The sequence below is a fragment of the Artemia sp. Qi Xiang Cuo genome, chromosome 8, assembly GCF_049724085.1.
Source record: "Artemia sp. Qi Xiang Cuo chromosome 8, ASM4972408v1, whole genome shotgun sequence".
Taxonomy (NCBI): domain Eukaryota; kingdom Metazoa; phylum Arthropoda; class Branchiopoda; order Anostraca; family Artemiidae; genus Artemia; species Artemia sp. Qi Xiang Cuo.
In genome coordinates this window covers 23267433-23281523 of record NC_142801.1, presented here as the reverse complement: position 1 = coordinate 23281523, position 14091 = coordinate 23267433, and positions in this window count along the sequence as shown.

Here is a 14091-nt window from a genome sequence, read left to right as displayed (position 1 = left end):
AGAGGCGCAGATGAATGGATTTGCTCCTGATTTTATGAGAGCCAATATAGCTTGCGAGTGAAGGACCGAGTCAAAACCCTAAAATATATCAATTGAACAAACATATAGGGACTTGTTTAGTTTCTCATGCTTTTTGAGGATAGACATGAAGATAATCACCATTATCACACCTATCCAAAATTTTTAGTAGAAGGATCTTTTCAAAGAGTTTCGCGATGACTGAGCAAACTGTGATCGGACGATAAGAATCACAAGACTGAGGATCCTTATTCTTTTTGTGAACGCAAGTCACGATATCCTTACATAAGGCAGTGGGTATCTATTGCTGCGCAATACAAGCCTGGAAGACAAGCTTTTTATTCAACTTGCAACAAGCTTTTATTCAACTTGCTTTTTGGCACCATACATCACATGTTCAGATTGAAGCCCATCTGAGATAGGAGCCTTACCTTTCTTAAGTAGACGAATCTGGGTCAGGACGGACGATGGTGCTATAGGAACGGATTTCCGGCTATGGTCTAGTTGAGAAAAATGGAGAAGAAGGGTCTGGCAGAACGGTGTATCCGAAGGTGGAGGCCTATCAGAAAATAAGAAGGAGGAGTGTCTTTCCCATGTAGTTATATTTATTCGATTAGAATTCGAAGAAGAAGGTGAAGTTAATTTTGATACTTGCTTCCAAAGCTGCTTTAGGTTATTTCTGACATCACGTAACAGGTTAGATGCCTGCCGTATCTTCCAAAAGAGTACCGCTTTCTGGTAATATCTCTTTGTAGATTTGACAATTCCAAAAAAGAGACCGGATCTTGGACGGCCACAATCAACCCATAATCATTGTTTATGACGATGTTTCGTGAAATTCAGCTCAGGATCCTCCTTCCATCCCTTTGTCCGTGTACCAACACCAATATTCTCTGATAGAACTGCCGCCGAGGCGGCGATTTTTAGCAAATGAGTGATTTCGATAAGATAGCAATCCAGATCGAGTTAATCACTGTTCAGCGTTGTAGAGAGCAGGTGGAAAGGGATTTTATTCCTGGAAAGCATTGAATCCAGCACACTTTGATAAAGTGGCAGGTCAATACTATCCCAAAACAACTTCCGAAACCAATTGGCCTTTTTATGTGTTAATCAAAAAAACTTTTTGCACAAAATAAGTTTTTCCAAAAAAGTAAAGAACTCCATTAAACCAAAAATGAACAAAAATAGAATCGAATAATGTATTAAGCATACAACTCCGACGAATCAGTATCAATAATAAATGAAACCCAAAACAAACAGAAATTAAAATAAGTCAAACTCAAAACGAGCAGAAATTAATCTGAGTAGAGTTCTAAACCCTTTGCTTTCTAAAAGCCAGAATATAATTTGTGTTTTACTGAAAAAAAAATTCAAATCAGTTTACTGAAAAAAAAATGTGCACTCTCAGTTTAATATACATATGCTGATATTTATTTCTTAAAATCTTAATTAATTTTTGTTTTCTTAAAGTTGTTAGTGAAAACAATTAAAGATTTTTTTTTTCAGTAAAGTACAAATTATATTATGGCTTTTAGAAAGCATTGGGTTTAGAACCCTACTCAGATTAATTTCTGCTCGTTTTTGGTTTGAATTATTCTCTTTTCTGTTTGTTTTGGGTTTCATTTATTTATTGATACTGATTTGTGGTCTTTGTATGCTTTATAGATTATTTGATTCTATTTTTGTTCATTTTTGGTTTAATGGAGTTCTTTATTTTTTTTTTTTTAAACTTATTTAGTGCAAAAGGTTTTTAGATTAATTTCTGTTCGTTTTATATTGACATAGTCTTTTTCAGGGAGAAAGACTGAGCTTCTTCTGAAGTTAAACAACCATCCCTTCCATAAAAACCTTTAATTTCCCCTGGGGATAACTTAAAACCCTTGCCCCTAGTCTCTGGGGTTGGTTTCAAACCCAAAAGCCGTGTTATATAGTATTTAAAATATTTTCAGTAGAATGGCTATCTCAAAATTTCTATTAAGCACTTTTCGGGTTAAAGTGATGTGTGTGTACGGGGGAGAGGGTAGCTGCACTTTGATCACTTTGACCTTGAAAAAGAGCACCACATCGTACTATTACCAATCCAATTTGCCCCCTTTGAAGTTTATATGACCACACTTTCTATAAAAACCATAAATGTCCCCAGTGCACAGCTTACAACTCTTGCCCTGAAGGCTGGGAGGATTTTTTATCCTCAAAGACATAATTTCCAGACCTTTCTAATAAGCTTAACAAAATGGCTATGTCAAAATTTTGACTAGAATTGTTTGGGGAAGTTATAGGCGTGGAGGGAGACATTTGCCCTCTGATCAATTTGGACTAATAAAAAAGGCACTAGTCCTCTCAATTTCCAATCGAATGAGCCCTTTTTGAAGCTTCTACGACAAAAATTTCTGTAAAAACGTTATATGCCCCAAGGGCATAACTTACGAATCTTGTCCTGAGGGCTATGGGGGCACGGTTGTCATCCTCAAAGACATAATTTCCAGACCTTTCAACTACGTTGAACAAAATGGCCATATCAAAAATTTGATTGGAAATGTTTGAGGAAATTATGGGCGTTGGGGGGGGGGGGGAGGGGATTCTCCCTCTTATTACTTTTGACTATTAAAAAGGGTAATAGCCCTCCCAATTTCCAATCGAAAGATCCCTTTTTCAAGTTTTTACGACAACATACCTCCAGGGCATAACTTACAACCTTAGCCCTGAAGGATGTTGGGGGTTGTCATGCTCAAAATCATACTTTCCGGGCCCTTCAACTACGTTCAACAAAATTGCTGTATCAAAATGTTGATCGCAAGTGTTTGGGGAAATGATGGGTATGGGGAGGCATTCGCCCTCCGATCGCTTTTGACTATTAATAGGGGCACTAGCCCTCTCAATTCCCAATTGAATGAGTCCTTTTTGAAGTTTATACGACAATGCTGGCAAAGACCTAATTTCCAGAACTTTCAACTACGTTGAAGAAAATGTCTATCTCAAAATTTTGATTGGATTTGTTTAGGGAAATGGTAGGCCCGAGAGGTGTGTTAGGAGCCCTCCAATCACTGCTGGCTATTAAATAGAGCACTAGTGCTTTTAATTTACAATGGAATGAGCCCTTTTTGAATTTTCTACGACAAAGCTTTCTATAAAACCTTATATGTCCCTAGGGAATAACTTATAACCCTTGCGCTGACGGCTGTGGGGCGAGTGTCATCCTCAAAGACATAATTTCCGGACTTTTCAACTACGTTGAACAAAATGGATATCTCAAAAAAATTTTTGTCTGTTTTTGGGGAAATAATGAACGTGGGTGGGGTGTTAGTTTTCCTCAAATCAATTTTGACTAATAAAAAGGGCACTAGCCCTTCGAAGTTTTTGAAATTTCTATTACAACACTCTATAAAAACTTTATATACTCCCCAGAGAATAACTTACAACCCTTGCCCTGACCGGTGTGGGAGGAGGGGGTTTATCATCCTCAAAGACATAAAATCTAGAACTTTCAACTACGTTGAAAAATGGCTATCTCTAAATTTTGATTGGATGCGTTTGGGGAAACGGTAGGCGTGAGAGGGAGGTTATTTACCCTCCAATTAGTTTTGACTAGCCTCTTAAAAAAGGGCACTAGCCCTTTCGATTTCCAATTGAATGAGCCTTTTTTGAAGTTTCTACGACAACATTTTCTATAAAAAACCTTATATGCCCCCAGGGCATAACTTACAATCTTAGCGCTGAAGGGCTCTGGGGGGAGTGTCAGCCTGAAAAACCTAATTTCCAGAACTTTCATCTACGTTGAAGAAAATAGGTATCTCAAAATTTTGATTGGATGTGTTTGGGGAAATGGTGAGCTTAAGAGGGGGCCTAGTTGCTCTCCAATCACTTTCGACTATTAAAAAGGGCACTAGCACCTTTTAATTTCCAATCGAATGAGCCCTTTCTGAAGTCTCTACTAAAATGATTTCTATAAAAACCATATATACTCCCAGGGCATAACTTATAACCCTTGCCCTGAGGGGTTTTTCATCCTCAAAATCACAATTTCCAGAATTTTCAACTACGTTGAACAAATTATCTATCCCAAATTTTAATTCAATGTGCTTGAGGAAATGGTGGGCGTGAGAGGGGGGTTAGTGACTCTCTATTCACTTTAGACTATTAAAAATGGCACTAGCCATTTCAATATCCAATCAAGTGAGCCCTTTTTGAAGTTTCTAAGACAACACTTTCTATAAAAACCTTATATGCCCCCAGGATATAACTTTAAAACCCTTGCCCTGAGGACTCTGAGGGGGTTTTCATCCTAAAAGACCCAATTTCCAGAACTTTTAACTACGATGAACAAAATGAATATCTCAAAATGTTGATTGGATGTGTCTGAGGATATGGTGGGCGTTAGAGGGGGGGGGGGGGGTTAGTTGCCCTCCAATTACTTTCAACTATTAAAGAGGGCAGTAGCCCTTTCAATCGAATGAGCCCTTTTTGAAGTTTTACGACAACGCTTTCTATAATAACCTCATGTGCCCCAAGGGCATACCTTACAATCCTTGCGCCGAGGGCTGTGGGGGTTTGTCATCCTCAAAGACATAATTTCCAGGACTTTCAACTACGTTGAACAAAATGGCTATCTAAAAATTTTGATTGTATGTGTATGGGAAAATGGTGAGCGTGAGAGGGGGGTTAGTTGCCCTCCAATTACTTTCGACTATTAAAAAGGCGACAAACCATTTCAATTTCCAACGGAATGAAGCCCTTTTTGACGTTTCTACGACAACGCTTTCTGTAAAAACCTTACATGCCCCCAGGGCACAACTTACAACCCTTGACCTGAGGGCTGTAGGGGGGGGGGGGGGTATATCCTTAAAGACCTAATTTCAAAATTTTCTACTATGTTTGACAAAATGGCTATCTAAAAATTTTGATTGTAAGTGTTTGGGGAAAAGGAGGGCGTGAGAGGGAGATTAGTTGCCCTCCAATCACTTTCGACGATTATAAAGGGTACTATCCCTTTAAATTTTCAATCGAATGCGCTCTCTTTCAAGTTTCTACGACAAAGCTTTCAATAAAAACCTTATATTTCCCCAGGGTATAACTTATAACCCTTGCCCTGAGGGCTCTGAGGGGGTTATCATCCTCAAAGACCTAATTTCCAGAACTTTCAACTACGTTGAACAAAATGGCTATCTCAAAATTTTGATTGGATGTGTTTGGGGAAAAGGTGAGCGTGAGAGAAAATTTAGTTGCCCTACAATTACTTTCGACTATTAAAAAGGGCACTAGCCCTTTTAATTTCCAATCGAATTAGCCTTTTTTGAAGTTTCTGCGACAACGCTTTCTGTAAAATCTTATATGCCCCCAGGGCATAAGTACAACCCTTGCCCTGAGGGCTGTGGGGGAGTGTCCTCCTCAAAATCATAATTTCTATCTGGAAATCAACTACGCTGAACGAAATTGCTATCTAGGCAAGTCCTAGCTCTAATTAGGTCCCAGGCCTAGGGGCCTGCAACCCTCCACCGGAAAATTTTACCGCAACGAAAACCGATGATGCTGCCTCGGATGACCTACCCCCCCTTTACCTTCCACAACCCCAGCATGTCCCTGGACCGAGTTCAGACCATCAAATGAACCTTATTGACGAAGGTGGAATACGACTCGCCACCTGGAACGTACTCACACTCAACTTTCCTGGAGCTAAATCAATGCTTGCCTATGAGCTAAAACGCTTCAATATAGCTGTGGTTGGCCTTACGGAAACCCGCCTTGTCGGAAGAGAGTCCCAGGGTATTGGTGAAGGATATCACCTGATCTGGTCTGGTGACCCAAAAAGCAAGACAAATGGTGTAGGTCTCGCGCTGAACGCCAGAGCCAAGAGATGCCTTCTCTCGTATAAACAAATTTCAGATAGAATGCTGATGGATCAGCTCCAGCACAAGCATGGAAAGTGGACAATTATTGTATGCTATGCTCCCACCAATCCGAGTCCTGCAGAAGTGAAGGATCAGTTATATGCGGAGCTCTCAGCGACCCTGTCTAGAGTCCCACCCCACGACATCCTCACTCTTCTGGGAGACCTTAACGCGACGGGAAATGCCAGGGAGGGCGTGTGGAAAAGTGTTCTCGGCCCTGTGACTCCAGATTCACTGAATGACAACGGACAAAGACTCCTCCAGCTCTTTAATATGCATAATCTGGTCATATCAAACACGCTCCTTCAGAGACGAGATATACACAAATACACTTGGTATAGTAACGACGGCCAGACAAAGAAGATGATCGATTATGTTATGATGTCGGGTCGCTGGCGCTCGTCAATAACAAATTGCCGGACTTATAGGTCGGCCGAGCTTGGAAACACAGACCATAGGATAGTAGTCGCCACACTCAGGCTACGACTGAGAGCAGAAGGACAAGAAAGACGGCCTCCCAAGCTCGATCTGAGTAGTCTGGCTACATCTGAGATGCAACAGAAGTATGCTCTCGATATCTCTAATCGGTTTAGCTGCCTCCAGGTTCTGGACGACCCTGAAGTAGCCTGGAAGTCTTTCAAAGATAATGTACTCGATTCGGCTGGCAATACCACTGGTCACAGTAGACACAAAAACAAACCCTGGATATTCTAGGAGACTTGTCCTTGATCGAGCTGCACTGGAAGGCCCGCTTACCAAAGAATATACCAGAGTACAGACGACTCAATGGCCTGCGTAATAGCCTACTGCACAGTGATAGGAAGACCTTTGTCGACAAGAAAGCCAGCGATCTTGAAGATGCCTCAAGAAAAGGAGACACCTGCTCCCTGTACAAACACCTCCGCGAGCTGACGGAAGGGAAGACTTCCACCGTGAGCCGTGTTTTGTCTGCTGATGGAAGCATGCCGGATGACGATGCAGGCCAACTCTCTGCCTTGAGCAGTCACTTCTCAACGCTTCTGAATGCCGAAGCAGTTGCTCATCCCGACCCTGATCTGATTCAAGGAGCAATGACAACACCCGAGGCTACTTCCGACCTCGTATCGCAACCGTTTACCACCTTTGAGATCCAAAATGCTGTAAAACGGTTAAATAATAATCGAGCCCCCAGCGTCTGTGGTATTTCTGCAGAACTTCTCAAGTACGGGGGTGCAGCGATGATTCTGTGGCTCCAGCTAATCTTCTCAGCTCTATGGACGACGGAAAGCATACCGAATGACTGGCGTGCTGGCATCATATTGCCGCTCTGGAAACGTGAGGGCAGCCATCAAATCTGCTCCAACAATCGTGGGATCACGCTTCTCTCCGTTCCTGGTAAACTCTTCGCCATGTCACTCCTGAACAGGTGTTCCACCTTTTTGCGTAGAAAGAGAAGAGTCCAGCAAGCCGGTAACATGCCCGGCAGGACGACGACGGAGCAAATGTTTACTATGCGCCAGTTGATCGAGAAGACGCGAGAGTTCCACCAAAAAGCGTACATCGCATTCGTGGACTCTAAGGCTGCCTTCGATTCTGTTGATCGCCGTTCCCTTTGTCTGATACTAAGAACTACGGGTCTACCCAAGAAATATTGCTCACTCTTTGAAAAGCTGCAAGAGGATACCGAAAGCTGCATGTAAGTCAATGGAAGACGCAGTCCCACATTCTTGGTGAAGACTGGCGTCCGGCAAGGTTGCGCCACCGCTCCCGAGCTTTTCAACTGCGTCATAGACCATGTTATGACCAGCACGACGAATCGCCTTCAGTTCAGTCTTCAGTTCGGAGACCGGCTTTTCTATGATGCTGACTTCGCCGACGACATAGCGCTAGTTGCGAGCACCGTCGAACAGATCACCAAAGCTCTCCAGGTGCTCTCAGAAGAAGCCTCGAAAGTTGGACTGAAGATCAACTGGCAGAAAACCAAAGCTATGCTCCTTGAGCCCCCCACGTCCCGTTCTACTGTAAAGGAAGTCAACATCGGAAGCAACCAAGTAGATGTGGTTAAATATTTCACTTACCTGGGATCTACTCTGTCGAATGATGGCTTGATCACAAAAGAGCTTACATCTCGAATTGCCAAAGCTTCAGCACTTGTTGGGAGGCCTAGCAGCATCTGCCGAAAGCCACCCATAAGCCGCTTTACCAAAATGCGCATTTACAATGCGTCAGTCAGCACTGTCTTGCTGTATGGAGTGGAGACGTGGCCAGCTGCAAAATCTATCCTCAGCGCCGTCGATGTCGCACAGACGAAACATCTCTGAAGAATCGAAAGACTTCACTGGACTGACTTCGTTAGCAACCAGACTCTCCTGTCACGTACGGCACAAACCCCTTTTTCGACGCAAATCCCCCAGCCTGTTGTCGGCTGGTACGGTCATCTCCTTCGCATGTCAAGTGATGCCCCAGAATGGGTCGCATTCAACATCGACCCAACCCTACACGGATGGAAGCGACCCAGAGGACACCCTCCCACTAGGTGGAAAGACAAAGCCGATGAATTCCTCACCCAAGCCCACATCCTGGTGGAAGACATCCTGGTGCACATCCTGGCAAGTGATAGGTCAACCTGGAGGCGCCTAGTCTCATCGTTCTCTACGCCGAACCCTCGGCAGGAGCCTTAAGTCAAGTACGTAAGTCAAGAAGGGGTGTTAGTTGCCATCCAATCACTTTCGACTATTAAAAAGGCCCGTAGCCACTCCAATTTCCAATAGAATGAACCCTTTTCGAAGTTTCTACGACAACTCCATCGATACGAATTTCCCTGGTCTAGAACCAAAAAAATAATAATAATACACTGTGCCAACATCGTTCTTTACTTAGGTAGCGCGATTGCGCTGCCTATGACTTGCGGAAGAGACAGATTCAAATGGAACTGCAAATGCAAATGGTCGCTAGTTAGCATATCATCGGCTACATCAACCATGACATCCCGGAGCTCAGGAACATTAGAAAGAACAAAATCAAGATCAGATGTAGAACCCGATTGATGCATAAATGAAAATTGCTTAGATTTTGGAAGCACAAACAAGTCATCAGGTAGTGATGACAGAAGCATCTGTGTGAAGGGTGCGGCATCACCTTTAAGGTCTGTGTTAAAATCCCCACATACTACGAGTGATTTACTAGACGATTTAAATTTATGGAGAGACTTAAACAGAGATGTGCAAGCTGATGCAAATTTACGACTTGAAACGGCATTTCGGTAATTAGTAGGCATATAAACACAAAAAAAAACAACACTACCGAGATCAACAGCGATAAATAGATCGTTCGACACGACACAACTACAAATAAACTTCTTATTTACAATAACTACTAGACCGCTAGAGGGAAGGCCTGTGGTATTTTTAGCAGGTCTAATAAAATATAAATGATCAGCCGAAACTTCCAGCATAGAAGCATTATCAGCGTTAAGTAAGTGTTCAGTTAAACAAACAATATCATAACGATTAACCAAATTCTTAAGAGTTGTTAGCTTTTCTCGGGCACCATTAATGTTTTGAAAGAAAACAGAAACTATACCTTTAAGAACGTAACTTGTAACGATCGCCGGACACATTTTCACTTCTGACAGTGGGCCCTCGAACCGGTAAGTGTTTCTAGAGCTCGGAACAGATTAAACTATTGCTTTGGTTATTTCCACCACAATTTGCACACGTAAATGATTGAGCATGGCAACTCTTTTCACGATTGCTGTGACCACTCTCACATTTACTTCAGTTCACTGGGTTTGTACAGTCTCTAGCGATACGTCCAAACCCTTGGCAATATTGTGGCACTGTTTAGGCCTTTCAATAGGCACTGTCACCCGGAACAAACAATATTCAATCTTTGTCCCGTAATTTATAGCATGGTCTAAGTCAACTTTTGATCTGAAATTTAACTGAACCACTGAACAAATTTAGTCGCATCACATACATTGCTCACAAGAACAAGGATTTGCGAAACGTCATAGTCCAGATCCATTCGGATAATACCAGCGTATTCAATTTTAACTACCTTGGCTCGAATCTGAAGCGTATCCGGTATGGCAGCAACTGCCGCCACTGAAGATTGGTCGTTGGTCATATGAACTGTTAGTTTATCATTTCGAGCCACAATATGCTTTACTGTGTCAGAACAGCCGAGTTTCTCCACAATTTCACGTAGATTCGCTGGGTTACAAACATTGATATTGCTAGGAATATTTGTCAACACAACAGGAACGGAGGGTCCAGCTCGAGGCATTGAGGGCCAAGCGACAGGACCTGGGGACTGAACAGAGGCATCCTGCTTCTCTACTAGGTAGCTTAGCATCCTGAGACATTCATTTAAACGAGAAGCTATAATAGTACCGGGGTCGTTCGGGATAGTCGGAACGTCTGAGTGATCAACAATTACCAATTACCAAGTAACTGCTCCTTACTTGCAACAAGACCACTTAACAATTTATAAAAATCTCCCAGAAAAGTTATAGCTGGATGAGAACCCCTTCGCTTCTCAAGGGCGTCAAACTTCAGAGCACTTTTGCAAACGTCAATCGTCTGTTTAAGTGCATCTTTACCAAAAAGCTCTGCAGCTACTTTAATCACTGTGTCTTTGTCCTTTTGAACATTACGGACCAAAAAGTTCAGAACAGGACAAACAAAAATGTGGACCGCCATTAATGCATAATCTCATCAATCATCATAATCAATCCACAGTCCATTTACAGAAGCTAATTTTTCAAAAAAAAAGAAACTTCAAAACAATGTCTCCAGAGAGAATTCAATCTAACACACGCAGAGCACACACGATGTTCACTCGACGAGCGTTGTGTGCTAAAAACTAGTCAGACAAGTTTCAATAGTAAAGTAAGTTCATAAAAACTTGCCACACACTTTTGTTTACAATCCAGAGAAAGGCTATTTTTTTGTCTGCATTGATATAATCCTTTGCCAATTAATGATAGGTCTTTACACCATGATCCCAGTCCATGACACCAATGAATCCCGGTTATCAAAATGGCATATATGCAAAATCTCAGTCTTAGGAACAGATTTGGATATTAAGTTGAAACTTTCAGGGAAGGTTGATGGGGGTGGAAAAATAAATGAAAAGTTACTTTGAGTTTGCATATTGTCAAAAGGGCGTCTATGCAATGTCTCAGAAAGAGCTGTGGTTTTGTGTTGTAAATTTCAGGGCATAATGTTGGGTATGTTGAATTAAACCAAAAGACACCATATGCATCCAAGGTTATCAAAAGAGCACGTCTGCGACATTACTGGAACGGTTAAGTTGAAAGTTTCAGGGCATGTTGAGGGGGTTTTGAACTAAATCAAAAGAAAAACGTGTGCATGCAGGTTGTCAGAAAGGCGCAGCTACAATATATTCGGAATGGTTAAGGTTATTAAGTTGAAACTTTCAGGGATTGTCGAAAGGAATGCCTGTTACTTTCAGCTACTACTACTTCTATTTTGTCTACTTCTTATTACTTGCGATTGCGACTATTTGTAACTGCCAGTACTGTTGACTGCTACTACTGCTTCTGCGACTTCTGCTGGTACTACTACTACTACTAAACTAAAGTCAAAAGAGTTTAAGTGCTTTTAAATACCGTAAGTGTATAATTGACGATTAGTTACAGCAAATAAATGATGAATCTCTTTTTAATAGTATTTTTGTCTTGGATGACTGATTTTACCAGGTAAAATAATTTTAGTAAAAATTACGACTTTTTAAAAGATGTCTAATATAATTTACAACTACCGTTAACAGGATCTTTTGTTTCCGGAATTTTTTTCTTTTTGGAAAGATCCAAACTATTTTGTAGTGGGAGGGGGTAACTATGAAATAAATATTTCCTAGCCTCTGAAAAGGCCTATTTTTGTCATTGTCTTAGCCATAGCTGCAACCTGTTAAAGAGTGAATACCGGCATAGCAATCAATAGTTTAAAAATACGTTAAAAAAAACCGTTTAATGAAAAAAAGTCACTGTCGAATGCTGACTGAGGCTCATATAAAGTTTTCTAAAATTAGTAAGTACTTGTCACTTGTTTTGTAATTACCATATCTCAAAATTCCTTTAAGACACTATCATTTCCAAAATTCTTGTCATTTTTCAGTGCTTTGAGTTCTGTGTGTAACTTCTTACAAAATAAATCTTGCTTTACTTCTAAATCGTTCAATTTTTTCTTTATTCTCTGTATTTTTTCTGCAGCTTTATCACAATTTAACACATTCTTAAAATAATCTGCCCAACTCCCTTTAACACTTGCATGGGTGTAGGGAAGAGGGGCAACTGCCCCTCCCTCCTCCCTAGAACTTCAAATTTTCACTAGATATTACCGAGAACTTTTCATGTGTTGGAATATTCTGTTGGATGTTCGCTGGTAGATGGTTGAAAAAGCTGAAAATAAACAAAGATTTCCAAATTTTGTTTCCGATATCGATATTTACATTTCGACATTCAATATTGATTTTTGGTCCGATATACAAAAATATCAATTTTGATATTTAATATCGCCCGGCTTTAACCCTTTACTAGCAGGGAGAAAAAAGTTACACTATCTGCAGAATGGGATCTGTGGAACCCCACTTTCTAAAATTCGAGAAAAATACAGTTGCAAATGTATCCCAATTTAGCTTGCAAAATATTCAGATATATCACTTAGAAATACTAAAACACAAAAATCCTTCCACTATTCGCAGAGTAACTTGGAATTTTCCGTAGATACATTTTTTTTTTTTTTTGCACGAACTGCACGTATATTTGGATTTTCTGTCCTTGCTTAAAGGGCAAATGACGCAACGACCTTTTCAGTCAAAGGAAACTGAAGAAAACACGTGGGGGACATTCTCAGCTGAAAATCATGTATGGCTCTTGATCAAATTATGCAGTGCTCGTGAGATCCCTTTGGAGGGTTGCTCTGATCCTAATTTGCCGGTTGACGAGGGATCGCCCTAGCTCTATCAGCGTTTTTCGTCGGGTCAAGTCTTTTCTTGGTGTGTTGAGTGGCTCAGAATGATATTGGCATTGACTCCACCTATGTACATGATCGCATGTCACACCTCCTTGGACCATCTTCTCGTGTGGTGGCTAGTTGTATAAATGGACCACTTTTGGTCTAGAGAGTCCACTCCATTTTTGTTGCTTTGTACGTCATGATGACCTCTGGTTTATACTCTCATGTTCAATTGCTGCTGAAAAGTGGATCGACGAAGTAAGAATAACTGTCTTTTTTCTTTGGAATATACGACACGAGGTTCAGATGGTCTCTAAATTCGTAAATGGACGAGTTGGGTTCCCTCGTATGACCAGCAAGAAAAGAGAGTAGATCTCTCTTTCGTTCTTTTTCCACGTGTTTACGTATGTCATTCTCAAGGGTCTGAGCATGTCAATGAGCCCTATGGACATGAACTAGTTGCTGGCTGTGATTTTGTTGTTCCGGCTCTTCAAGAGATCGACAAGGGTCATGTTCATGTCGGAACTGAAACATTACGGATTTCAACTATAGGTTTCCTTTCCAGTGTAGACGAAGACATTAAATAGATGTAATGTCTGTAAGGCCTCTACACATTAAACATTGAATTCAAACTTGTCCACCTTAGAACAAATTTGCTTCTTGAATCTGCACCGTCCTCTAATTGCAATTAGCATTTCATCATTCGCCAAGTACTTGCCAGGTGAGTAACTTGTTTTGCAGTCTGGGATGAAGTCTAATACCTCTTTGACGGGAACTAGAGATGCGCTTCTTTCGTGACAAGTGTGCCAATCTTCGAAGCAAAGACAGTCTTTCAGATACTAGAATCGCTTCAGGCTCATCGTAGCGTGAAAAATGCCACCCCCCCCCACCCCAGTTCCATCAGCTGCAAAGAGACCTTAGCAATCTTCACTGCCCGAATTGAATATTCTAAAGAGATAGAGAACGTCTAAAAAGGTTTGCATCTCTATAACGCCGACTGGTTGCAAGTACGTTTGCTTATCTACAGTACAAAAGTTATAATGCAAGTGGCACTTGTCAGTCTTGACATTGGTATGAAGGATGATCTTCTCAAGGATCTCGGCTGTGATGAAAAGGTCTCATGGGTTTTCAGGGAGTTTTCAGGGCTTTGTGCCCTTAGAGACCTGAAAAGTATATCAAAAGAGTACAGGCTCCCGTGTCTGTTCTGTAAGGAGTATCTGGCTTTC